Source organism: Geotrypetes seraphini, chromosome 5 (assembly GCF_902459505.1).
Source record: "Geotrypetes seraphini chromosome 5, aGeoSer1.1, whole genome shotgun sequence".
Classification (NCBI taxonomy): domain Eukaryota; kingdom Metazoa; phylum Chordata; class Amphibia; order Gymnophiona; family Dermophiidae; genus Geotrypetes; species Geotrypetes seraphini.
In genome coordinates, this window is record NC_047088.1 from 170,117,153 (window position 1) to 170,142,687 (window position 25,535).

General features: G+C 43.1%; 1 long non-coding RNA gene across 1 annotated transcript in view; it reads left to right on the forward strand.

Moving 5' to 3' along the window:
• Positions 1 to 1,188: 1,188 nt before the first annotated feature.
• Positions 1,189 to 25,535, forward strand: part of LOC117361510 — a 40,813-nt gene continuing 16,466 nt past the window's right edge. The window contains exon 1 of the long non-coding RNA XR_004539675.1: positions 1,189 to 1,551. This is a non-coding gene — a long non-coding RNA (uncharacterized LOC117361510). The remainder of the gene's footprint in view (positions 1,552 to 25,535) is intronic.

Genomic DNA, 25,535 nt, shown 5'->3' on the forward strand with positions numbered 1-25,535 from the left:
TCTTCTTTACACAACGTGTGGTGGACACCTGGAATACAATTCCAGAGGAAGTTATAGGGCAGAGTACAGTACTGGTTTGGACAAATTCCTGCTGGAAAAGGGGATAGAGGGGTATAGATAGAAATTTACTGCACAGGTCCTGGACCTGTTGGGCCGCCGCGTGAGTGGACTGCTGGGCGCGATGGACCTCGGGTCTGACCCAGCGGAGGCATTTCTTATGTTCTTATGAGTTGAGAACTATTAGCTATAGCTAATATAAAACATGTTTGATAACTCAAAAGTAAGCTAAAAGCCAGCACATCTGAAGCTTGGAGGTCATTTGACAATGTACCAAAAAATTGTTAGGCAAATCATACTGTGGTTTCTAGTAACCATAGGATTTTTGTTAGAGTGATGCTAAATATCACTGTTTACATGGCCAACAGGGGCTTGGGCTGACCAGGAGCTAAGTGTTAAAATACCTGCACCATGTACCTTCCCCTGTACTAAGGGTGCTTTATTTTTCTGGCACATAATTCCCTGGAATGTATTCAGTATGCATACCATCAGTAACACAAATACTAGGGTGAGTTATCTTGCCTCTGCAGCAGAGCCACAAGGAAGGGGAGCCTTCCATGCTATTTAAATGTCCATTGACATAGGTGTGGCTCCCATGCAAGCATTTTAACTAGCCGCAAACCTGCCTACCTTGGCTTCCATAAACAGCTGCTACAACCTCCGGGGACAGCAGCCATAAATCTATCAGTATACTCGCAGACATAGCCTCTCCCACTTGAGCTCTTTGGAGGGCGGTGTGTAAGAAAGCCGGGCCCAAACTAATTGCTCTGTTCTCTAAGCTGCTTGGAGAAAAGCGGTCAGAGAACCAAGAACCTATGTTCTAATCTAGTCCAACCATTATGTTGCCAATAAAGCACATTGGGATGAATTATTTAAGGCTTATTTTAAGAAACGCTCTGTGCTATTATTTCAGGTCGACTAATACCACGACTGAGATGTTAATTCCTGCAGGTCTCTACTGATTAGAAATTAGTACCGCTACGTGGGGGCTAGCTGCCGTCTTTTCGTCAAATTGGTAGTCGCAAGAGGGCGCTGCTGCCCTATGAGCGGCTCCTCTATTTTATTAATCTTTATCAGCCTGAAGTGAACTAACTAGGAAACCTGCATGAACATTCTTTAGATGGGGGAATGACAGGGAGGGAGGGAAAGAGAGGAATCGTGTTTTCAGTTTGGGTTGGAGGAGAGGCGTTCTGTCTTCAGTTTTGCTTTGATCCATTCAGTAAGCAGGACTCGTCGTGAAGGACACGAGGGGAGCTGAGGTGTTTTCACCTTAGCTGAAAACAGAAGGACGCCTCGTCCTCCAAACTCTATGCCGCCCGAGAGAGGGGCTTATTCGCTGCCCGCAAAAGAAGGACCGCCGCCAGCTTTTAGCCCCGATTTGCGTCGTGTGGAGCCGCTGCAGTGTGTGCGCGCACGCGCGCGCCGGAGCGCGAGGGGCCCGGGGCTCCCCTCACACAACAGGTGCGCCCAGACTCGCTGTCTTCCCGGCCTCCGGTAGGTCGGTTAGTCCTTCTAGTTACGTCTGCTCTCTCTTTTAAGAGCAAGTGCCTTTCTCAAGAAGCTGTCGGTAGTTTTGGTCCGCCAGAAATTTCTGTTAGCTTCGGCTGCTGGAGCTAATCACGTCCTCCTTAACTCGCTTGTATAAAACGGACAAGACTACTCGGACTTAATTTAGTTTATGGTGGGAGGGTCTTGCTGGTGGTATCTAGGCATCTCATTCTGGAAAGCCAGGAAGAGAGAGCGAGCAAAAGATGGGTGTTGTTGATTGAACTGATTAAGGTCTCCCAGAATAGACGTGCATGGGCCCCTCCTTAAGAGTGCAACCTTGCACCGTTGTCATTGGATGATAACAAAACCTGCTAACTCCTATCTCTAGTTTAAACTTTGATCTAAATACACATGCATACTAAGAATGTCTCCCCCCCCCTCAATTAACTAGTGTCTCTCTTATTCTATCTCTAATATTATTTTAATGATTCTGCTCCTCCCTCAACTTAGCACCTGCAATCATAGCATATGCATTGAATGTGATAAGAAATACTCCTGCTTAACTTTATCTTCCTACCAGTTTTTGAGTCACAGACCACAGAAGTCTGCCCAGCACTGACTGACCTTACTTTCCAGCTATTGGAGTTGCTGCCTAGGCATTGCAAAGCTGCTTTTTTTTAATGACATCTCTTTCCATATAGGGGTCTTTTCTGTTATCTCAGAGCATTTTTGAATTCCATCCCCATTTTTTTGTCTCCACCTCCCACAGGAGGGTGTTCCAAGCATCCACCACCCTCTTTGCGAAAAAGTACTTCCTGATGTTCTAATCTAAGCCAACTAACTTGTAACATCAATTACCGTAATGTCTTCTAGTGCTATCAATTTCCAACATCTGGAAAAGATTAATATCTTTCAAGTATTTAAAAGTCGGTATTATATCATATCATCTGAATAAAAAGCATATTTTTAAGCAAAGAAATCTATATAAGTTATGCACAATGTGATGTTCGCGCGCGTGTGTGTGTGTGTGTGTGGGGGGGGGGTAATCTTACTGGAACACTCTGCCTGCTCCTACTTTCCCTTTCAACATCTCCTTCCCCCCACTATTTGTGCATCAACTGTAGGACTAAAAAAAACCCTGTCTCCTATAGTTTTAAAAACTGTTTTACAATGCCATTAGCGGTTAAAACTAATGAAATGTTGGTGACTTTTCTTTTCCCTTTGGATTTTAACTTCATTACTGGAGAGATGTTAGCTAGTTTTGAGTTTTAGAAAGCTCCTCTTATGATATTCACATACCATGAGTCCAATTTGAGTGGCGTGCTGATCGTTTGCCAGAACCCTGGTAATGATAGTGATCATGTGTTTGCTGACACTGACATACTGGCAGTACTTGTAGTTTACCTTGCTGTTTGCTTCACTGGAAACGTGTAATCAATTTAAAGCTACATTTGTGTTGTCTATGACTAGGCATGTTGGTCTATGCTATAGAACAGCTTAAATCCAAAAGCACTGATCATTCAGGATTGCTTTGTAGTTTTGGTCTGGACTTAGAATAAATGGAGGAAATGCAGTCAGACAATTTTAGTGTAGGTCACATTGAAGTCTTTTATGACATGGCTTTACATTTAAAATAAAAACAGAGTGATCTGATGTGCCACTGGAACCTGGTAAACTGCCACGTGAGAGATCTGGGGTCAGTTTTAAATCTGAATTTACAAACATTCCACAAGATGTGGGGACAGCATGTACATACCCTAAGGAGGGTGTCCTTGACAAGTGATATTTAACAAGTCTGTTCCAGAGGGTACATTTTACAGTTTGCAGCATTCTCTTGAACCCAGTTGTCTTATGACCAAGGCCCATCATTGCAGCAGCAAATCAGGGTATCCTGAGGTAGCCAAATGAAAGCTTACAGCACCATTGGGTTGTCACAGCTAGAAATCTAACACTGAGGAGGAAGTGGGAGAAACAACCCTTCTCGTCCCCAAAACACAGGTGTATTATTATTTGTATAGCTATAACAGATGTTCAGAGTTCTTTAGAAACATATGTAATGGACCAGAGGGTATCTATGCTTTTTCAGTGTTGGGTCATATGAATAAAAATACATGACTGTTTAAGACATGATAACTTTTTTTTTTTTTAAACAGATGAAATATAGGATTGGTTGAAGGAGGAGGAGTAGTGACTGTTGAGTGCAGAGTGCTAGTCACGGATATATTCCATGGTCTGGCCTGTTTTATTGGCCATAATGATGTTCATCATTGAGGCGACTTGTATGTTACATGCATTTTTATATTCTGAGTTATTTTAGGGTTGGCCAGTTTTCTTGGCTATAATAATGTTCGTCGTCGAAGCGACTTGCATGTTTCATGTAATTTTATATTTGGTATGCAAGTGTGTAATTTGTTTTATAGTGTGTTCATGTCGATGTGATTTGTATGTTAAATGTGATGCCTTATTTTGTATGTAATTGTGTAACTCGCCCTGGATAAGGGCGGGGGATAAATAAACAAACAATAAGAAATCCATAAGTGTGCAGGCTGCATGAATATTTTAACCTGCTGTACTATTATTTAAATTTATCAAATGTATGAATCTCTTTTGAAATTGTGACTTCTGCAATGCTTCAGAACTTCACTTTATTTAGGATTTCTAAAAAACAAAAAACCCACCAGTTTTGCAATTAGTCCAAAACACTACAGCTCAATTTCTGCTAACATCTATGGATTTGAAGCCCATCACTAAAAGGCCTATAAACTATGCCTCCTCATCGTTTTTCATTTTAGATTGTTACATTGAATTTTACTTTACTATCCAAGGACAAATGGGACCTCAGTATTTAGATGGACTTGGGGAAAATTAACTGCTTATTTCTAGGATAAGCAGCATAAAATTTGGTTCACTGTTCTGGGATTGGGCAGGTACATGTGATCAGCTGGTCCCTTATTTGCTTTCTGGAACACTGCTTCCAGGCTACTGTCTATCAAATTTGACCAGGTGAGCAACAGAAAGTAGCCACTTCTAGGCAGCAAGTAGGTCACAAATTACTTAGGCCCTCTGCTTTCTGCAGTGCAATCAGGACCTCTTCCTTGTTCCCCTCCTGAGTTGCCTCCTTTGAATCCTTCGTTTCTTATCCTCAGGCTAAGTGAGATAGGGAGAGCATGCACCCAGTCCTTGATGTGACTCACTTTTTGAGTGTTTGGAGGAATTCTGGCAACTACAAGTCGCAGGCTGTGCCACAGACTACTCGTGTCTCCTGCATAGAGGGAGTGTATTGTGAAGGTTTCTTGTGTGTCTTTACCCTTTCTGTTCATTTATTGAAAGAAAAATTGGTGAGACCTTCAGTGCTTCTCTAGCAACTTTTCTGACCATGTGTACATTCTCCATGTCCACATTGCTTGTTCCAGAGAGGGCTGGTTGCTGTATAACATTTTCAGTATGATTGGTCATTTTTTTGTTTCTATAAAGGCATATCAAGTCTGCCAATTCATACCAATGGCTGAACTGTACAATTCCTTTGAGATCCTCGGTGCTTGTCCTAACCATTCTTTAATTCAGATAAGTCTTTGTCTTTACTCCTTCCACTGAGGCAGCTGTTCTATGCTTCCATTACTGTTTCCGTAAAGACATACTGTACTGCCTTAAATCACTCCCCTCTTTGCCCCTCTTCAACTTTATCCTATCTCCACTTGTTGCAGAAATTCAGTTGAAAGAACCCCATCTACATTTACACCATTAGAGATATTTGTTTATATCTCTTTAACAGACCAAACATAAAATCCAAGATACATTTACCCTTTCCAAATATAATTGTTGATCCGTGCTGGCCCAACTCAAAACATAATCTTTTTATTTTATTTCCCCCCCATCCCAGCTACCCTTTAGAAGAAGAACAGTTCCCAAAGAACTATTTAATTAATTCCCCCTTCAACAACACATTGTTCAAGCAGAATGTTCCTTTGTGGGTTCACAAGTCCTCCCACCCCACCCCTTGTTGCAGGTTGCCACACTAGGCACAAGGCTTAATTTTGAAAAGTGATTGAATGTATAAGCTCTAAAACCCTAAAAAAAAAAAGCCCTAGGTAAATCTATGGTGCATAAAGATGTCAAGGGCAAAAAACAAGAAAAAACTGCAGATCAAAATGTACAAGATGCAGGCTATGTTTATTTGTACCAAATATTAATGCAGTTACTGATATCACCTTACTACAAACCAAGGGAGCCAACACGGTCCATTTTCGGAGAACACACCTTTTGGCATTGCACTGTCGGCTTGCGTTTCATTCACACAGGCTTTTATTTTATACCATTCTCATTGCGGTTTATCTTAAACCTTAACAACCATGGACCCCTGAAGAAGGTGTGTTCTCCAAAACATGGACTGTGATGGGTCCCTTGGTTTGTAGTAAGGTGATATCAGTAACTGCATTAATATTTGGTACAAATAAACATAGCCTGCATCTTGTACATTTTGATCTGCAGTTTTTTTCTTTTTTTGCTCTTGCCTACTGTACTGCAGACTTTGTTGGATCTGTTTGTTGTGTGTTGTCTAAAGATGTCAAGGCCCAGGTTCTGCATATGAACATAGAAAGCCAAGAAATGACAGAAAATTTGATGTAGAAAATATAGAAAACTTAATTTGTTCATAAATGTTTCATTAAGTTTTATAAAACCACAACAATCAGTGACAGAAGGGGTTTGACAGCATGCTGCTTGTAGGTAACATGCTTCATCTAAATAATTTCAGCAAACACATTCCACCAAGAAAGACAACACCCCTTCTGACCTCCAGTTTAGAAGGATGGTGTATTTAAATATCTTTATCATATCTACCCTTTATTAGTATGCATATTATGATCTTTGTCCCTATAAACATTGACAAAGACCATGAACTATATTACTAGCTGCTTTGTAGACCAACTTCATCCTGCTTACTGTATTTTTCACACTATAAGACGCACCTGACCATAAGACACACCTAAGTTTAGAGGAGGAAAACAAGAAAAAAAATATTCTGAACCAAATTATGTACTAATATATTTAATAAAATATAGTAGAATAATATTTCATAACATATCATTTTTCTGTACCGTATAACCATAAGTTCAATGCGGTTTACAAAAATTACATAATCTACATAAAAGGGCCATAGATAACTACTCGGACAAGTACTTAGGGAAAAGATAAGACTTCAATTGTTTCCTAAAGCGTTCATAAGAGTGAGAAGTAAGTAACAGTGAATGAAAGTGTTTGTCATGAAAAGCGGCTGGCTTTCTACAAACTTGTATTTAATACTGGAATTTATCAGAATTTGTGGATTTCTGGTATTTTTATAAGCCTGACTTGATTAAGTGTCTTACTATTTTACTATGAAGTTCATTTGTGATCTTGGGCTGCCAATTATGGCAGAAACTTGATCATAAATAAGTAAAGTTTATATAATCTATGCTCAATTCACTGTTTAGAGACCCTTTCTGGATTAGTCTTGATTAGGTTAGACTATTGTAATGTTATCTATAATGGTGTAAAAAGATTGTGCAGAATGCAGCTGTATGACTATTGGACAGGATATTTCAATCATGTCTCCTCTATTAGATGGCATTTGTTAGCATAAAAATCCACACACAGCCGCTGTCACTACCTCCCTTCCCCCACACATGCTTGATTTTTGCTGATATCTGAACCGTGTGGGCCAGAGGGGGTTCAGAAAAAGCACTTGCCCTAGTGCTGAAGGAACTGCAGATTCTCTTGCTGCTTTCTTTCAAGATAAAATCTCTACTATTAGGAACTCTTTTCCTATAGTGAATCTTGATCATTTTTAAAAGGGATTTCAAGGACAGCTCAGTGGAGATCCCCTCAGATCGTTTTTGGTATACTTTTGACCCTGTATTTGAGTTTCAAGTTTCTAAAATGTGCAACAAGCTGATGAAATGTAAATGTATTCTTGCCCCCTTCCCCCTCCTATTTATTTGCGAATATTCCATCTCAAGTCATTAATTGGTTGTCTGCGCTACTGAATTAAGCCTTAGAAAACAGACACTTATCGTATGATATGGGTTCAATAAGTCTTACTCCCCTTTGTCCTCTTTCACTATAGACCTATTGCCAATATACCCCTTCTAACCAAACTTTGGGGAATCAATTGTTGCTTCCCAACTGTCAATGTACTTGGAGAAATTTTCTATCCTCCAACCTTTCCAGCATGGTTTCCGCTCAAATTTTAGTACAGAAACACTCCTGGTCTCCCTGCTCTCAAAGATTCAACAATTGCAATTATGTAAGAACACACTATTCTGCTTGATTTATCTGCTGCTTATGATGTTGTTAATCACGACGTCTTGTGTTTCCTGCTCTCAGAAATTGGTCTAAATCAGACTGTCCTGGCATGGTTTTCTAAATTTTTATCCTATCATTCCTACTCAGTTAATATGGAGGGATCTACTTCAGAATCCTGGAGGGCCCCTTGTGGTGTGCCCCAGGGCTCTCCACTGTCTCAGATCTTATTCAACATCTCTACGAGTACATTGAAATACTATGACCTGAATATTTGCGAAACCCTATTGACGTATGCTGACGACATTTTCATAATACTCAAGGTCGATCCAGACCTAGTTAATTTATCATCCAATATTAACCACAGCATTGCAAAACTACAGTCCTGGGCACTGGTGGTCCAGATAAAATTAAATGCTGCTAAAACAAAACTTATTTGGCTGGGCCCTAAATTAGATTTTCTTTCTTCTGATGTGAACCTAGATTCAGGCGAATCTTTGAAAATCGAGTTCTCCTCATTAGTATTAGGCATTCTCATCGATTCTTCACTCACGTTTAAGGATCAAATTAGTTCTCTTGCAAAAAAATGTTTTTTTTTTAGTCTGCGTGTTTTGAGGAAAGTTAGACCTTTCTACCAACAGCATTTTTCTTTCTTGGGTCCAATCAATCATTCTGGCATATTTAGACTATTGCAATTCACTGTACGTGGGCTTATCTAAGGCTAGCCTTCAGAGACCACAGCTAATACAGGATACTTCTACCAGACCTATTTTTGGTAATAGCAAGTTGGACCATGTGTCCCTTCTCTTTAGAGAACTACATTGGCTTCCAGTCCATTTGAGAATTCAATTTAAATGCATTTGTATTGCATTCAAGATCTTATTTGACCTCTGTATTACTCTTGTCCCTTTGGACTGAAATATGTGCAGATCTCATCTGGCTAGGAGCTCTTGGGATTAAAACTTTCTTTTCCTACCCTTAAGGGCAAAATCAAATCTATCAGAAAACTTAGCCATTCTTTCTCTACAACTAACTGAGCTTTGGAATAACTTGCCACTCTCGCTAAGAAGCTTAGGCCCCTTCTTATCTTTCAAGAAGGCTCTGAAGACAGTCTTGTTTGGCAAACATTTAGTAAATTATTCTTTTTTTTCCAAATTAGATTCTTCTGTTCTTTTGTATTACTCTGTTCTTAATGTTAACCAAGTCAAGCTTCAAATTGGTTGATGACCCAGTGTTTAAAACTCCACCCCTCATAATAATAATACTAATTGTAATGCAATTTCTTCCATCCATTTTCATATACACACAATATAATCTTAATACATAATGGTAACCACAAAATTTGAAAACACAAAGCACACTGTACTCAAGAGAAAATATTAATTATCATTTATATTTGGGGGGTTTTCAAAGAGGTCAAGGCAGATGACTTTAAAATATGCAACATCACCTCAGTAACAACTATAGAAAAATAGACAAATATAGTGCAAAATATAGACAGCAGATATAAATTCTCAAAACTGACACATTTTGATCACTAAATTGAAAATAAAATCATTTTTCCTACCTTTGTTGTCTGGTGATTTCATGACTCTCTGGTTGCACGTCCTTCCAGACCAAAAGCCTTCCCCCATCAATTCTGATGTCGGGGGGAAGGCTTGTGGACCGGTGGTGTGCAATTGCTGCATACGCCTGGCCCTTCCTTGCCCAGAGTTGTGGTGGGGGACAGGGGCAGGCAGGGAGGGATCCCGGGCGGCGGTCAGCCCACAGGCAGTCCATGTACCCCCTAGGATATGCGTACTGCAGGTTGAGAAACACTGATCTAGTTGAACACCAGTAATTTAATGCATTTATAATCTGAAAGCATAGTCAATATGTTGCAACAGTGGTAGATAAAAGCAATGCCAAATTGTTGGCAAGCAAGTCTGAATTGTGGAAAAAAGAACAAGTTGAAAGTGTGCTGATCCAATTAATTGTGAAAAGTTTAAATAGCTTAAGAACATAAGAACATAAGCAGTGCCTCCGCCGGGTCAGACCATAGGTCCATCCTGCCCAGCAGTCCGCTCCCGCGGTGGCCCAAACAGGTCACGACCTGTCTGAATCACTAGAAGGGGCCCCCTTGCCACCTAGGTTTCCCATTGAGTCCTATCTTCCCATCGAAGTCCTAACCCTTCGGTCTTGCACATGCACGACCTGGTTGGGTTTCTATACTTATTACCTGGTTAGCTTTCTATACCTATGTTACATCCCAGCACCTCTCTCAGTATCCCACGATCCCTTTATCCCTCAGGAATCCGTCCAATCCCTGTTTGAATTCCTGTACCGTACTCTGCCCGATCACTTCCTCCGGTAGCGCATTCCAGGTGTCCACGACCCTTTGGGTGAAAAAAAACTTCCTTGCATTTGTTTTGAACCTATCTCCCTTCAGTTTCTCCGAATGCCCCCTCGTACCTGTTGTCCCTTTCAGCCTGAAGAATCTGCCCCTATCCACCCTCTCTATGCCCCTCATGATCCTGAAGGTCTCTATCATATCTCCCCTGAGCCTCCTTTTTTCCAGAGAGAAGAGCCCCAGCCTATCCAACCTCTCGGCGTATGGGCAGTATTCCAGCCCTCTTACCAGTTTCGTTGCTCTCCTTTGGACTCTCTCAAGTACTGCCATGTCCTTCTTGAGGTACGGCGACCAATATTGAACGCAGTATTCCAGATGTGGACGCACCATCGCTCGATACAATGGCATGATGACTTCCCGCGTCCTGGTTGTTATGCCCCTCTTTATGATGCCCAGCATCCTGTTGGCTTTTTTCGAGGCTGCTGCGCACTGCGCAGATGGCTTCAGTGATGCATCCACCAGCACACCCAAGTCTCTCTCTAGACTGCTGTCTCCCAGCAATCCCCCCCCCCCCAATTTGTAGTTGAACAACGGGTTCTTTTTCCCTATATGCATGACCTTGCATTTTTCCACGTTAAAGCACATTTGCCATTTGTTTGCCCAGTCTTCCAGCTTGTCCAGGTCCCTTTGCAGGTCCTCACACTCCTCCTTGGATCTAACTCTGCCGCACAGTTTGGTATCGTCTGCAAATTTTATAACCTCGCACTTTGCCTCTTTTTCCAGGTCATTGATAAATATGTTGAAGAGTAACGGCCCCAGCACCGATCCCTGTGGCACACCACTCGTGACTCCCCGCCAGTCAGAATATTGTCCCTTTACTCCGACCCTCTGCAGTCTACCCGACAACCAGTGCTCGATCCATCTGTGCACATCCCCTCCCACCCCGTGGTTCCACAGCTTCCTAAGCAGCCTTTCATGTGGCACCTTGTCGAAAGCCTTTTGAAAATCGAGGTAAATGATGTCTATGGGTTCCCCATTGTCCACCTGACTGCTTATTCCCTCAAAGAAGTACAGAAGGTTCGTTAAGCATGACCTTCCCTTACAGAATCCGTGCTGGCTTGTTCTCAGTAGGCCATTTCTCTCGATGTGCTCGCAAATACCATCCTTGATCATAGCTTCCACCATCTTCCCTATAATTGAAATCAGGCTCACCGGCCTGTAGTTCCCGGGGTCACCCCTCGATCCCTTCTTGAAGATAGGTGTGACATTCGCCAGTTTCCAGTCCTCTGGTACCTCTCCAGTTTTCAAGGATAGGTTGCAAACATGCTGGATTGTGCCCGCTATTTCTTGTTTTAGTTCCTTCAGAACCCTTGGGTGGATCCCGTCCGGGCCCGGCGATTTGCCGCATTTTAACCTGTCTATCTGTTTGAGGACATCCTCCTTACTTACCTCTATGTGTTCCAATTTTTCAGCCTGTTTTTCAGCCTTAGAACATTATATATTTCAAACAAAGTCCCGTCCACAAAATAATAGAAAAATATTGGTGCAATTGCAAAGCTATCCCATAACATTAAATCTAATAAATTAAATACAATTTTTTTTTTTTTTTTAGAAGTCCCAAAATGTCATAATGTTTTCAAGTAAGCACCAACATGATTTACAACAAACTGGCCTTCCATCTAATAAAATTTTAAGCTCTGTTCTTTACTTAAAATATATTTGTCAACAGCCCTGGTAAAAGAAAAGCAGTTATTAGGCACAGCTCCTCCCCTCATCCCTCCTGTTAAAATTTAAAAATCTTTCTTCTGCCCACCACTGCTGCTCTCACTGCCAGCTGAGCTGATGTGGCAGGGGAATTCCTGATCAGCTGAGCCAGCAGGATTTCCTGAAGTCATTGCTTTGGGGCTTCCCCTGTGCTCAGCTGTTTGAGCTTCCCCTGCTGTCTCATCAGCTGAGCCGGCAGGAGAAGCCCCCATGCCGGCAGCTTTGGGAAGTCCTGCTGACTCAGCTGATTGGGTATTCCCCTGTGATCAGCTCAGCTGGCAATGACAGCAGCAGCAGTGGGCAGAAGACCCCACCCCAAACTTGCAGGAGGGATGTCTACTCTATCCTGCCTGAAGGATGCCCACTGAAAACTCAGATTCTTACTCTCCCTTTTTTAATGCTTTCTCCAAATAATGGGGCCTTTGCAATAAGGTCTTCATAAACACATTTAAAGTGATCTTCAAAGACCACATAGACCACCAAAATCAAGGGGTCCACAGATTAATGAAGGTATAGCGGATGGGTGGGCAACGATTTCCCCAATGAATATGCATGAGATCTATTTGCATGCACTGCCTCCCATTATAAGCAAATGGATCTCATGCATATTCGTTGGCATGTTCAGCTTTCCTGGTATAGCCTCATGCAGTGCGTAGTATGTTCTCCTGTTGTGAGGCATTCTCTGGATAGGCAGGTCTCTAGGAGAGTAGTATTTAACTCCCCCCAACCTCCACTAAAGGGAATCCAAGTAGTCCAAGCCCTTATTGTAGTACTCATTAAGGTAACAATTAAAGTATTTCTTAAATGTTCTTTCCTATTGTGTCTTAAAACTAAAGTCTTTAACAAAAGTTTTTGAAGGTCTTGGAATCGCCCAAAAGCTGCTTTCTGAGACTTGGATGTGTCTCTTCCAGTATTCAAAAGTTCATATGCAAATGAATCACAAGAGCTTTAATGGATTCTTTTCTCTATACACTAGTCTGCCAGTCCTCCAGTATCTCCATTTCTTCTTCACCCATTGGTTCATGGCGAATTTCATTACTTTCTACCTTCATGGGTTCAAGTTCCCTCTTGTTCTCAACATTTGCCATCATCTTGGAGTGATTGGGTGAAATATAGCCGTATCGTCTTTCCTAGAGAAGATAATCTGGTGTGGTCCCAAGGGAACTGGCCATCCTCTCTCCTGCCCTTTTGAGTGAGTGATTCTCTCTCCCTCACATCCCGAGTAGTCTTTTAACCGTATTTACTGTATGTTTCCTCATTGCAATATGCATGAGTTCTATTTGCATGCACTGCCTTTATTGTATGCACATAGATGTCATTGGGGAAAACCTGACTGGATTGTGGCCATTGAGGATGCAAGCAAAATTAGATTTCGTATTTTCGCTTTATACCATTTACTAAGAGCTTGCTAATGACTTGCTATTTAAACCTGTTTCTTGTTGGGTTGTTGTTGTTAAGGCTTAGGGCTAGATTCACTGACCTGCCCGATCGTGACCAATCCTTGTCAGATCCATGGCAGGCTGACCAATTCACTACAGGCTAATATTTAAATGGGGGTGATTGGAGGAACCACACGGATCGCTACTGAGTGATCCCAACGCATGCGTAGACCATCAACAGGCAAAGAGATGGTCTGTGCATGTTCTCTCCACGCAAGGAAGACACTTGGAGAGGGGGGGAAACAGCCAGAACACGCTAGGCCTTAACCCGCCCGACTCTCCTACTCTCTGCCGCCTTCCCTGCAGTGCGAGCCCACAGGTTTAAAGCGGGGCTGCACTGCAGTGTGCAGCCCCGCTTTAAACCCGCAGGCTCGCACTGTAAGGAAGGCGACAGAGATCCAGAGCTCGGGGCAGAGAGCAGGGCTGGAAGATCGGGGCAGAGTGCAGGGCGGCAATGGAAAAGGAGAGTCAGCAGAGACGTGCGCAACTGGTCCCCAGCCGTCGCTTCTTCTGTTGATCGGCCAGCCCTGTCAGTGTCCCAGATTTGTTTAGTGAATCGCTTCCCTGCCTACTTTACATGCCATTTCCCCTCATTTGCATGTGCGGATCGGAAGAAAGGTTAGTGAAATCGGGTCGGAGGGAAATCGGGTCGCAAACTGATTGGTACACGATCGTTTTGCTTAATGAATCTAGCCCTTAGTTACTGTATGTAGAAGGTCTGGAACACGAAGGCAATGTAAAGGAGATGATTGTTTAACTGTATTTATCACTATGCTATTCTCTTGGATGTACTTGTATAGCACTGCACTATATTTAAACTACTTATTTTCACCTGTGATGACTTGGTTCCTCATGGTGTGTCTTTTGTTTCTGGCTGTGACCCATCAAGTTGTCAGTGCTCAGTGTTTGCCTTTTCCTCTGTACATCCCACATTAGGATTCCTTGTTCATTTGCATATTTTATCTCAAGCTCCTGGTTGACATTCAGGAGTCCCCCCACCACCCCACCCTGGTTATTTTCAGAAGGAAACTAGACTCCCTTATTCACAAGGGTATTTCTGAGTACCTTATTCCTCTTGGGGGGAGGGGGGTGGTAAAGTTTTGTGTGTGTGTGTGTGGGGGGGTTTGTTAGTTTTGTACTGTAATGCTATATACAGTATAAATATTGGTGTAGAAACAAAGTCTATATACTGAAATGTTGCCTGCTATGTCTCATAACACAGCTGAGTGTATTCCTCTCTCTAATGGATTTTGAAACTGATATAAGGAAGAAAGCCTAGTGTTTTCACTCCTGTAACAAACACTGGATTATTGTGCTGTGCATATTTTTTATACAGCAAGCAGTTGCACCCTTGTCAGTAGGACTCGGCCTTATCAGACTGCTGCCTTCAAGTTCCCAGGTGCTTATCAACTCTGCATGTCATCAGCTGCTAGCCACAAGTACAACATAGATCCTGATGCTGGCCTTGTCAGTGAACAAATATAACAGTTCAGAAGAGCTCCTTTGCAGTAGAGGCATGTGGTTCTTTCTTTGACAAGGATCTTGATAGTTAATTAAATTGCTGTCCCAAAGTGACCCCTCCCCCCCTAAACGCACACATACATCCTCTTTATAAGCATGCAGGTCCATGAGAGAAGTCCTTTTATCAACATAATTGTGGACAAGAATTCTCGGAACCAAATTACTTCATTGGAGAATATTTCATAAATTCATAATGTTGTGTTGATTGCTATGACTGTGGGTTTGACTAATGCACTTAGGAGCATATAGTGCTAACTTACAGTCTAGAAAATGGCATCAATTAGTAGGTGTTCATTTGCAAATGACTCCCTAGAGCTGTTGCTACTTTCATGATTTCCAGTTGCTTTAACTTAAAGGAAATTGTATTATAACATGGCTAAATGCTACTGACCCTTTTAAAATAATTCTTTGCCCAGCAGTGAGCCTCATGCAGCTGCCAATCTAATCAGCTCTTTTGGGTTGCAATAGCTCCTTCATTTTTGAGGCATGCTGGGAGCTTTCCTATTGTCTAACAAGCATGTTCTCAAACCCTCTCCACCAAAAGTGATGATCCTTGGCTGAAGACAGGGACTACATCTGCCATCGGGCACAAATGCGCTCTGTAATAGGGTCACGAGTGGTGTTTTGCAGGGCTCGGTGCTCGGGCCGCTGCTATTTAATATATTCATAAATGATCTAGAAACAGTGTGAGATAATAAAATTTGCGGACGACACCAAACTATTTAGTGGAGCTCGGACTAAAGAGGACTGCAAAGAATTGCAAAGGGACTTGAACAAACTAGAGGAATGGGCGACGAGATGGCAGGTGAAGTTCAACGTTGAGAAATGTAAAGTATTGCATGTGGGAAGCAGAATCCCGAGGTACAACTATACGATGGGAGGGATGTTATTGAATGAGAGTATCCAAGAAAGGTACTTCGGGGTAATGGTGGACATGACAATGAAGCCGACAACACACTGCATAGCGGCAGCTAAGAGAGCGAATAGAATACTAGGTATAATCAAGAAAGGTATCACAACCAGAACGAAAGAAGTTATCCTGCCGTTGTATCAGGCAATGGTGCGTCCACATCTGGAGTACTGCGTCCAATATTGGTTGCCGTACCTTAAGAAGGATATGGCGTTACTCGAGAGGGTTCAGAGGAGAGCGACAAGTCTGATAAAAGGGATGGAAAACCTTTCATATGCTGAGAGATTGGAGAAACTGGGTCTCTTTTCCCTGGAGAAGAGGAGACTTAGAGGGGATATGATAGAGACTTACAAGATCATGAAGGGCATAGAGAGAGTAGAGAGGGACAGATTCTTCAAACTTTCAAAGAATAAAAGAACAAGAAGGCATTCGGAAAAGTTTGAAGGGGACAGATTCAAAACAAATGCCAGGAAGTTCTTTTTTACCCAACATGTGGTGGACACCTGGAATGCGCTTCCAGAGGACGTAATAGGGCAGAGAACGGTACTGGGGTTTAAGAAAGGATTGGACAATTTCCTGCTGGAAAAAGGGATAGAGGGGTATAGATAGAGGATTACTGCACAGGTCCTGGAACTGTTGGGTCGCCGCGTGAGCAGACTGCTGGGCATGATGGACCTCAGGTCTGACCCAGCGGAGGCATTGCTTATGTTCTTATGTTAGTAGCTAGTGACAGACCTTTTTTTTTCTATCACTCACTGGGGGCTGTGACCATTTTCTCTACAGTTCCATCAATTGGCCTGGTCCAGAATTATATAGAAAAATGTGTGTTTTTTGTTCTTGTACATTTAGATTTTGAAATATCTTTATTAAAATGCCACTTAATTCAGGAACCCAGATTACTGCTAAAGTTGATCATAATAAGATTGACTGCATGGGCTTACTGTGCACAGAGCTGTCCCTGCCATGAGGCAGGTCAGTTGTCTACCTAGCATGACAGAATAGGGTCATTCCATGTCAAGTGGTCTAGGGCAGTGTTTCTCAACCTTTTCAAGCCAAGTACCTCCTAAGCCTAACAAATACCAACCGAGTATCCCCAGCCAGACTCTCCCAAACTCCACCCCCATAATAATAATACTAATTGTAATGCAATTTCTTCCATCCATTTTTCATATACACACAATATAATCTTAATACATAATAGTAACCACAAAATTTTAAAAAAACACAAAGCACACTGTATGCAGAGAAAATATTAATTATCATTTACAAGTTTCGGGGTTTTTTGTTTTTTGTTTTTCAAAGATGTCAAGGCAGATGACTTTTTAAAATATGCAATGTCACCTCGGTGACAACTATAGAAAAATAGACAAATATAGTGCAAAATATAGACAGCAGATATAAATTCTCAAAACTGACACATTTTGATCACTAAATTGAAAATAACATCATTTTTCCTACCTTTGTTATCTGGTGATTTATTTCTTTCCTCCCTCCCTCTTATGTTCCCCTCACTGCCTTCCAGCCTTGGACCTCTTCCCCCCTTCCTCAAGTCTAACAATTGTCTGTTCCTCCCTCCCTCCTTCCCATGTCCCCCTCAATGCCTTCCAGCCTTTGTCCTCTTCCAACCCCCTCCCCCCTGTTTCTGGTGATTTCTTTCTTTCATTCCTCAGGCCCAACAATTGTTCCTCCCTCCCTCCTTCCTCTCACTGCCTTCCAACCTTTTTCCTCTCGCCACCCTCCTCCCCACTCCTGCCTGCCCGCCCGCTGGATTTAATTACCTCTCGCTGCCGCTAACACTGTGAGGCCAAGTCACTGAAGGGCAAGTGCTTCACGGCGGGATGAAGCAGCAGCAGCGGTGGGGGGGGGGGGAATGCCTGGCTCAGCATTGATGAACTCCAGAGTCAGCGCAGCACTGCAAGCCATGGCCTCGCTGTGGCCTGAGAGTGAGGGACAAGCGGGGAGCCAGCAGCGCTTCACTCCCTCCAAACGGAACGAATTGCTGGGAAGGGCCAGGTGAGTGCAACGATTGCACGCCTCCGGCCCAGAAGCCATATCCCCAATGTTAATTCTGATGTCAGAGAGAAGGTGCCCAGACATACATACATGAAGCATATTTTTTAACAAAGAAAATTACTTTGAGAATTGCTCACTGCAGGATTTAGCACACAGGGACCATGGCCTCCTCAAAAATTCCTGGTGGTAATGTGGCCGACTGTGTATTTACACAGGTGGCACTCTGGTGGAAGCAGTGTCTTGCTGCTGGCCAGCGTACCTGCTGTTTGGCTTTCTGCTGCAATCCTTCCCCAACATTACTCCTTTCCCCCCTCCCCCCCGCCACCGTGTGTCTACTTTACATTTCTTGTAAACGTTGCCAGGTGGAGGAACCAGTTTCTCAATGCCACCCTACCGCCTGGCAGAAACAGGAAGTTGTCAGAAAGGGCAGGGCGCAGTGGAGAGAAGATGCCGGCCATGTTGGACATGGTAGTGGAGGGAATGGAGAAAGAGATGTGGCATAGTGCTGGAGAGGAGTGATAGAAGGAAAAATGTTGGATATGGGGCAAAAGATGTTGCACAGAGTGCAGGGGATAAAAGGGAGAAAGGTTGGATGTGGCAGCAGTGGCGTACCTAGGGTATGTGGCACCCGGGGCCCATCATTTTTTGACACCCCCCATGTAAAAAATATTTTTTGTAATAACTATGAAACGGTATAAATGGTCAGAATAGAAACAGGGAGTGAAATATTCTTTTATTGAACCTCATATATGTAACCATTATTCCAAACATAACATAACATAAATTATGTCTGAATTGTCATGACATGAGAAGTACATATGGAGTAGTTGCAGGTGATGCTTGGGACAGTTCTGATTGTGTTAGTTCGATTTTATGTGTTTTTTGAATAGAAGGATTTTTATTTCTTTTTTGAAGGTTTTGTAGTCTGTGGTCGAGGTCAATAGGTTGTAGAGTTGGGGGTCGAGTGTTGCAGCTCGAATGGCTAGGAGGTTGTCGAACAGTTTTTTTTCTTTTGACGTTTTTGGATGGAGGGTGTGTGAATGGTGTGCGAGTTCTCCTATGTCTGGTTGAGGTGGATTTAATTATTTAGCTGAAGAAATTAGTTAACCCCCCCCCATTCCACACACATTAATTCTCTTCCATTTTTGTTCCCATTATAAAAAAACACTGAAGTTCCCAGAAAAAAATACATTAAAATAAGAAGTGAAAACAAAGGCCCCTACAGATGAGAACATAACATAAGAATAGCCTAACTGGGTCAGACCAATGGTCCATCATGCCCAGTAGCCCATTCTCGTGGTAGCCAATCCAGGTCACTAGTACCTGGTCAAAACCCAAAGAGTAGCAACATTCCATGCTACCGATCCAGGGCAAGCAGACACTTCCCCCATGTCTTTATAACAGACTATGGACTTTTCCTCCAGGAATTTGTCCAAATCTTTCTTAAAACCAGCTAAGCTATCTGCTTTTACAATAACTTCTGGCCACTTCATTTTTAAGCTTAGATCTTTCCTTCCAAACAGAGACCTTGCTAGATGTCAAATACAGCACAAGGGAACTTCACATGGACTTAGCTGTGCAGGAAATGTGAATGTGTAAAAATGTGCAAAGGTCTGGTTTTTTCTTTCGATCACTACATAGCCTAATGCCACACAAGCAGCACTGTTACAAAAGGTCAATGCTAAGGTTAACAAAGTTTCCTTCCTTGGACCACAAGGAGATACTGACAAACCACTGGAAGAGATCCCAAAACAACTATCTAGGCACAATACCCAAAGACCCACTCAGTGTGTGAACCAGTTGAGTGGTGTGGACTAACTGGGGGGTGGAAATGGGCCCGGAGTTTGCTCAGGAGAATTTCCCAGACCACCTCTTCCTCTCAACACATTGACACACTGCCACCACCACAACCACCACTAGGAACACCTAACCAGGTAGGCCAGCAATGCTTATAAACTTTATAAAACACATTATTATATTTTTTTATAAAGCACATATTTTAACTGAACTCTCTGACATCCTCAGCCTTTCCATTCACAAAAATAGAAGGAAGAAAAGTTCCCATTTCCTGCTGTCTCATGTCCCTGGCCTATACAATATTTTTCTTCTGCAGACCCTACAAAAGTCTGACCAAATCCTCGTTTCACTTGCATTATAAAGTACTGAGGATGCCATCTCTCCCCAATCCCAGGTCCTAAAGTCTGAGACAGTAGCGCAAACTGCCCGATTCAGGAAGAAAAATTTCGATTCAGCCTATTTAATTGGTTTTTCGATTCGATTTTCCTGCCCAGTTGGGTGATTTTTTTCAAAAATCCTGGTGGGTTTTATAGCTTTTTCACCCCCTTTGGCTTCTCCTAACCACACTGGCGCTGTGGTGTAAATAAAATAAAGAAACAAAAAGGACTTTTCCTCTCTCTGTTAAATCCTAGCTCACGTTTGCGGTCTAACACCAGCTCTGGCAGGATACACATTTCAAATCTGACATATTGTAATCACAAAACAGAAAATAATATTAATTTTTCTACCTTTTGTTGTCTGGTTATTTTTCAAATCTTGTTGGTCCCAGGCTCTGGTTGTCTTCTGATAAATTGCTTGCCAGGGTCTCCTTCTTTCTTCATGCTAACCATCCATCTGCCATCTCTGTCCTCCCTTTCCATTTCCCTTCCCTCCCCAGGAAGTCTGGTATCTTTCCTTTTTTTCATCTCCCTCCACAGATCCACCTTTTCTTAACTATCCTTTCATCCGGCATCTCTCCCTCCTTCCCCACCACCCCAGAGCCCACCATCTCTCCCTTTCTTTGCCCAACTACCCTCCTATCCAGCATCTCTATCCCTCCTCCACACCATCCCTTGTGTCCAATTTTTCTCCCTTTCTGTTCCTTCCCTCCCTAAATCCCATGGTCCATCATCTCCCTCCCTCTCCTCTATTTTCAGATCCATTATTTCTTCCCCCCCAAAGTCTGGCATATGCACATCTCTTTGAACACCCCCTTCCCTCTGTGTACTTCTACACCATGGTCCCCCCCAAAGGCCTGTCCCCCCCCTTGAAGGCCTGTACCACCCTGAAGGCCTGCACCCACCCCCTTGTAGGCCTGTCCCCCCCTTGAAGGCCTGCACCCCCTGAAGGCCTGCACTCCCCCTTAAAGGCCTGCCTGCCTGTCCACCCCTGAAAGCCTGTCCCCCCCTTGAAGGCCTGCACCCCCTTGAAGGCCTGTCCCCCCCTTGAAGGCCTGTCCCACACCCCCCTTAATGGCCTGCCTGTCCCCCCCCATGAAGGCTTGTCCCCCCCCCCCCTTTAAGGCCTGCATCTCCCCCTGAAGACCTGCCTGCCCTCCCCACCCCGAAGGACCGCTCACCCCCTCCCACCCCCCACCCCGACGTCCGGTTCTTCCCCTCTGGCCTCCCCGCACCATTTAGAGTAGAAGCAGCCTGCAGCAAGATCGCGATGTCAGCGATCTTGAGCTGCTTGTGTTGTCCTCTGCTGCGGACCCGCCCCCTCCTCTGACGTCAGTGGAGGGGGCGGGACCGCGGCGGAGGACAGCACGAAGCAGCACAAGATCGCTGACATTGCGTTCTTGCTGCAGGCTGCTTCTACTCTAAATGGTGCGGGGAGGCCAGAGGGGATGAACCAGATGTCGGGGGGGGGGAGGGAACGGACGCCGGAGCACCCCTTCAGTACTTGCACCTGGGGCAGACCGCCCCCCCCCCCTTAGTACGCCACTGTGTGGCAGTGAAGGGAATTGGAGAGATGCACCCTGCATCTCTCACTCTCTTATTCCCACTCCCTTTGCAGCAAGGGAGGGAATGAGAGAGAGATGGTGGACAGTGAAAGAGAGGGAGACATTGCATATGGGGTTGAAGGAGAGAGGAAGAAATATTGTGCAGGGGAGGGGGAAAGTGTGCTTTGTGTAATCTTAATTATGTGGTTACTATTATGTATTGTTAATAAGATTATATTGTGTGTGCTGTATATGAGAAATGAATGGCAATGGCATTTACAAATGGGGGGAGGGAGGAGGGGGCACAGAGTCTGGGGCAGAATTTGGGCAGGTGAGGCAGTGTCTAGGGTAGAACGTTTGGGCTCCCCAAACAAAAAAAAGTGTTTCACTGCCTATGTATGCAAGGGAGGCAGTAGTGATTTAAACAAAATGTTGATTCAGAAAAGCATAGGATTTAGATAGAAGATTCTAGGTTGGGAAATGAAAATCTGGCTTCTACAGCATTACACCAGAAATATGAGAGAGCAAACTCAATGGCCCTTATCATAGTCTGATTTCCAAGCTATTATTTGATATATCAAATTACTTCATTCCAACACTGCAAATAACTGTTGTACTGTAGACTGTATGCAAAATTATTGTAAGATGGCAGCCTTTCCATAAAGACCTACATTTTGTATGCTTAAATTTAGGCATTTTTAGATCCACTTTGGATGTTCTAACTGGATGAGAAATCTGGACATGGGAAGAGTCTGGAAATATGTATTCCTTTAACAGCCTAAGCAATACTCGATCTCCATTATTATAGTTACGTATTCGTTGATAGGGAAAACCTCATTTTTGTATTCAGTATGTTATATAAACTTAGATGACTGACAAAATAAGCTGCACAGGTAAAACTAGCTATCCTTTCTGTAAAGCAGTGTTTTTCAACCTTTTTTGGGCAAAGGCACACTTGTTTCATGAAAAAAATCACGAGGCACACCACCATTAGAAAATGTTAAAAAATTTAACTCTGTGCCTATATTGACTATATATAAAGTAATTCTCTTGAATAGGAATCAAATAAACACAAAGAAAGTATTTTATAATGCTGCCACCGCCAACAACACCGTTGGTGGCGGTGGCACTCAAGTGGCTAAAGAGCCGCAGTTTGCCGGCCTAGGGACAACACTGGAGGGTGGCCAGCTGTGCACCCCCTTGGGACGTAAACCCGGGGTGGGGCAGACCGCCCCCCCCACCCTGGTATGCCACTATCTGTACCTCACTCCCTCCCTATGACCAAAAATTCTCCTTTCTTCTATTCCCCGTGTACACAACCATCTCTTTCCCTCCCTTCCTCTCTCCAAAGTCCATGCCTTCTGTGTCCAAACACTCATTCCCTCCCCCACCTCAGCATCTCTTTCCCTCCCTTCCTCTCTCCCAAGTCCATTTCTTCTGTGTCCAAAAACGCATTCCCTCCCCCACCTCAGCATCTCTTTCCCTCCCTTCCTCTCTCCCAAGTCCATTTCTTCTGTGTCCAAAAACGCATTCCCTCCCCCACCTCAGCATCTCTTTCCCTCCCTTCCTCTCTCCCAAGTCCATGCCTTCTGTGTCCAAAAACCCATTCCCTCCCCCCACCTCAGCATCTCTTTCCCTCCCTTCCTCTCTCCCAAGTTCATGCCTTGTGTCCAAAACGCACTCCCTCCCCCCTTTTGTGTTCCGTGTTTGCCTCCCAGCCCATCTTTGCAACTTTCTCAGCAAAACGAAGCTCAAGCCGCGAGGCTTGTCTTCTGCTTCCTGCCTGCCCTACCGCGCACTAATAGCCGAACGGAAGTATTCTCCGACGTCAGCGCTGACGTCGGAGGGCAGGCTTTGCTTAAGCCCTCCCTCCGACGTCAGCGCTGACATCGGGGAACGCTTGCGATCGGCTATATGTTAGCTGCAGGGCAGGCAGGAACAGAAGACGAGCCTCGCGGCTCGAGATGTATTGAACTCCGCGGGTCCCCCGTCCAGCTCTCTCCTGTCCACGTGGGGCGGACCGCCCCTCTCCCTAGACTGGTGGTACTGCCCTGATGGCGGCCCTGACTGTACGGCACACCAGGCAACATCTCGCGGCACACTAGTGTGCCGCGGAACAGCGGTTGAAAAACACTGCTGTAAAGAACATTATATGCCTATCTATAAATATTTTCATATAGTACCTTTTTCTCAGAGCTGATCTTCAAATAAGCCATTTTCCCCAGGTATCACAGCCAAAAGTTGACTCAAAAGATTCCCAAGATAACTTCTATTTTTTGTTGTTGTTGTAATATATAGAAATAAAACAAAAAGAATAAAGGTGATAGCTTATTTTTATTGGAGTTTGTGCATTGATTGATTAGAAAGTAACCCTTCTTCAGATCAGAAATAAGCAAATATTGACAAATACCAGTATATTTTTAAACCTGTTTCAAGAACTTTACAGTGAAACGAATGAGTGATGCTATGATTATTTTATAGATAGTAAAGTATGTTGAGCTTCTGTTTTTTAATGTGCAATTAAGTGATTGCCTTTCTCTTTGCTGTTAGTAATTTAAGAAAAATAGCAAAGGTGAACTGGGGTGGGGGATTTGTTTTTGGTTTATTTCTTGATTGAATTGTTGGAAGGAAGGGGGGATATTTTTCTTCTGTAATGTTATTGATGGAATTGAAGTGCTTATGTTGATTATTAATGTTTGTATAATTCATGGCACTTTGTATTAGTTTTGAAAAATACAGATTTATTTTTTTTTAAAGGTGAACTGGGGTGCTCAATTTCTTTGTTATATCTATTGAGACTAGACACAAACATGTTTTGGCCAAAGAGCCTGCTTCTGGAGTCTGAATGATTAATTGTATAAAGAAATATCGTGAAGTAGAAAGAGATATTGAGAAGTATCACCTATAGTTGAAAGGGTATGCATGCCTTATTAACAAGAACCTTGTTTATAAGTTATCAACTACAGGTGATACTTCTCAATATCTCTTTATACAGTTAATCATTGACTCCTGAAGCAGGACCTTCGGCCAAGTCTCAATACAATAAAGAAATTGAGCATCTTGGGTCACCTTCGCTGCTGTTCTTGTCTTTCTACCATGGGAAGGTGATATCTCCTGTTTCTTTGCGGAATAATTCAAGAAATCCATAGAAGTGGAGAAAATTCCTAAATTGTTGCCTTGTACTGCCAAGCAAAAGTGTTTTTCCATTCTAGAGAGAAAACCAGAACAGATTGAAGTTTTTGTGCCCATCTGTTTGTGCCTTCATTCTTTCTTCTCTTTGACTGAGAATTGACTCTTTTGTATTTAGAACATGTATACAACTTCTTCCAAAAAGTCATGTTATGCATTGAGTTTGATGTCAAGTCGCAAGCTCCTTTTGCACATCCAGAGCCCTGGGGTCATCTGGAAAGGCTTTAATGATCCTAACCAGAATCATCCAGTTAGCAGCTAAGGCCTGAGAGAAATCTAAGGCCAGGAATATTCAAATACAGTTGGTGTTTGCATATCCTTTGAAGACAGGCAATCTGTACTGGAGGCAATGGAGGGTTAAAGCTCACAAGGATTTGAACCCTTGCTTCCCTGTTACATGGGCTATGGAACCTGCATTTAATAGAGATGGCTTCAGAGGTGGCATTAGAGTGGGAATTTGAAATGCATCTCCTTTTTTATTTCTAAAAGCTTACACCCTGTTCCAGGGCTTGCAATAGCATCTAATGTAAGAAATGCAAGTGTCTATGGGCATGTTTTCTTCAGCAATGTTCAAAATGAAAGTATGCATGTACAGTAAAACCTTGGATTGCAAGTAACTTGGTTTGCAAGACAAGCAAAACATTTTATTACATTTTAACTTGATATACAAGCAATGTCTTGTAATACAAGTACATACAGTATACACGCATCGCATCATCACAACTGAGCCGATGGTTCTTCTCTCTCTGACGCTGCAGGAGTGTAGTGACTGTTTCTAAACGTGCAAAGTCTTGCAGTAAGTATAGTACTTTGTATTAAAGTTTTTGG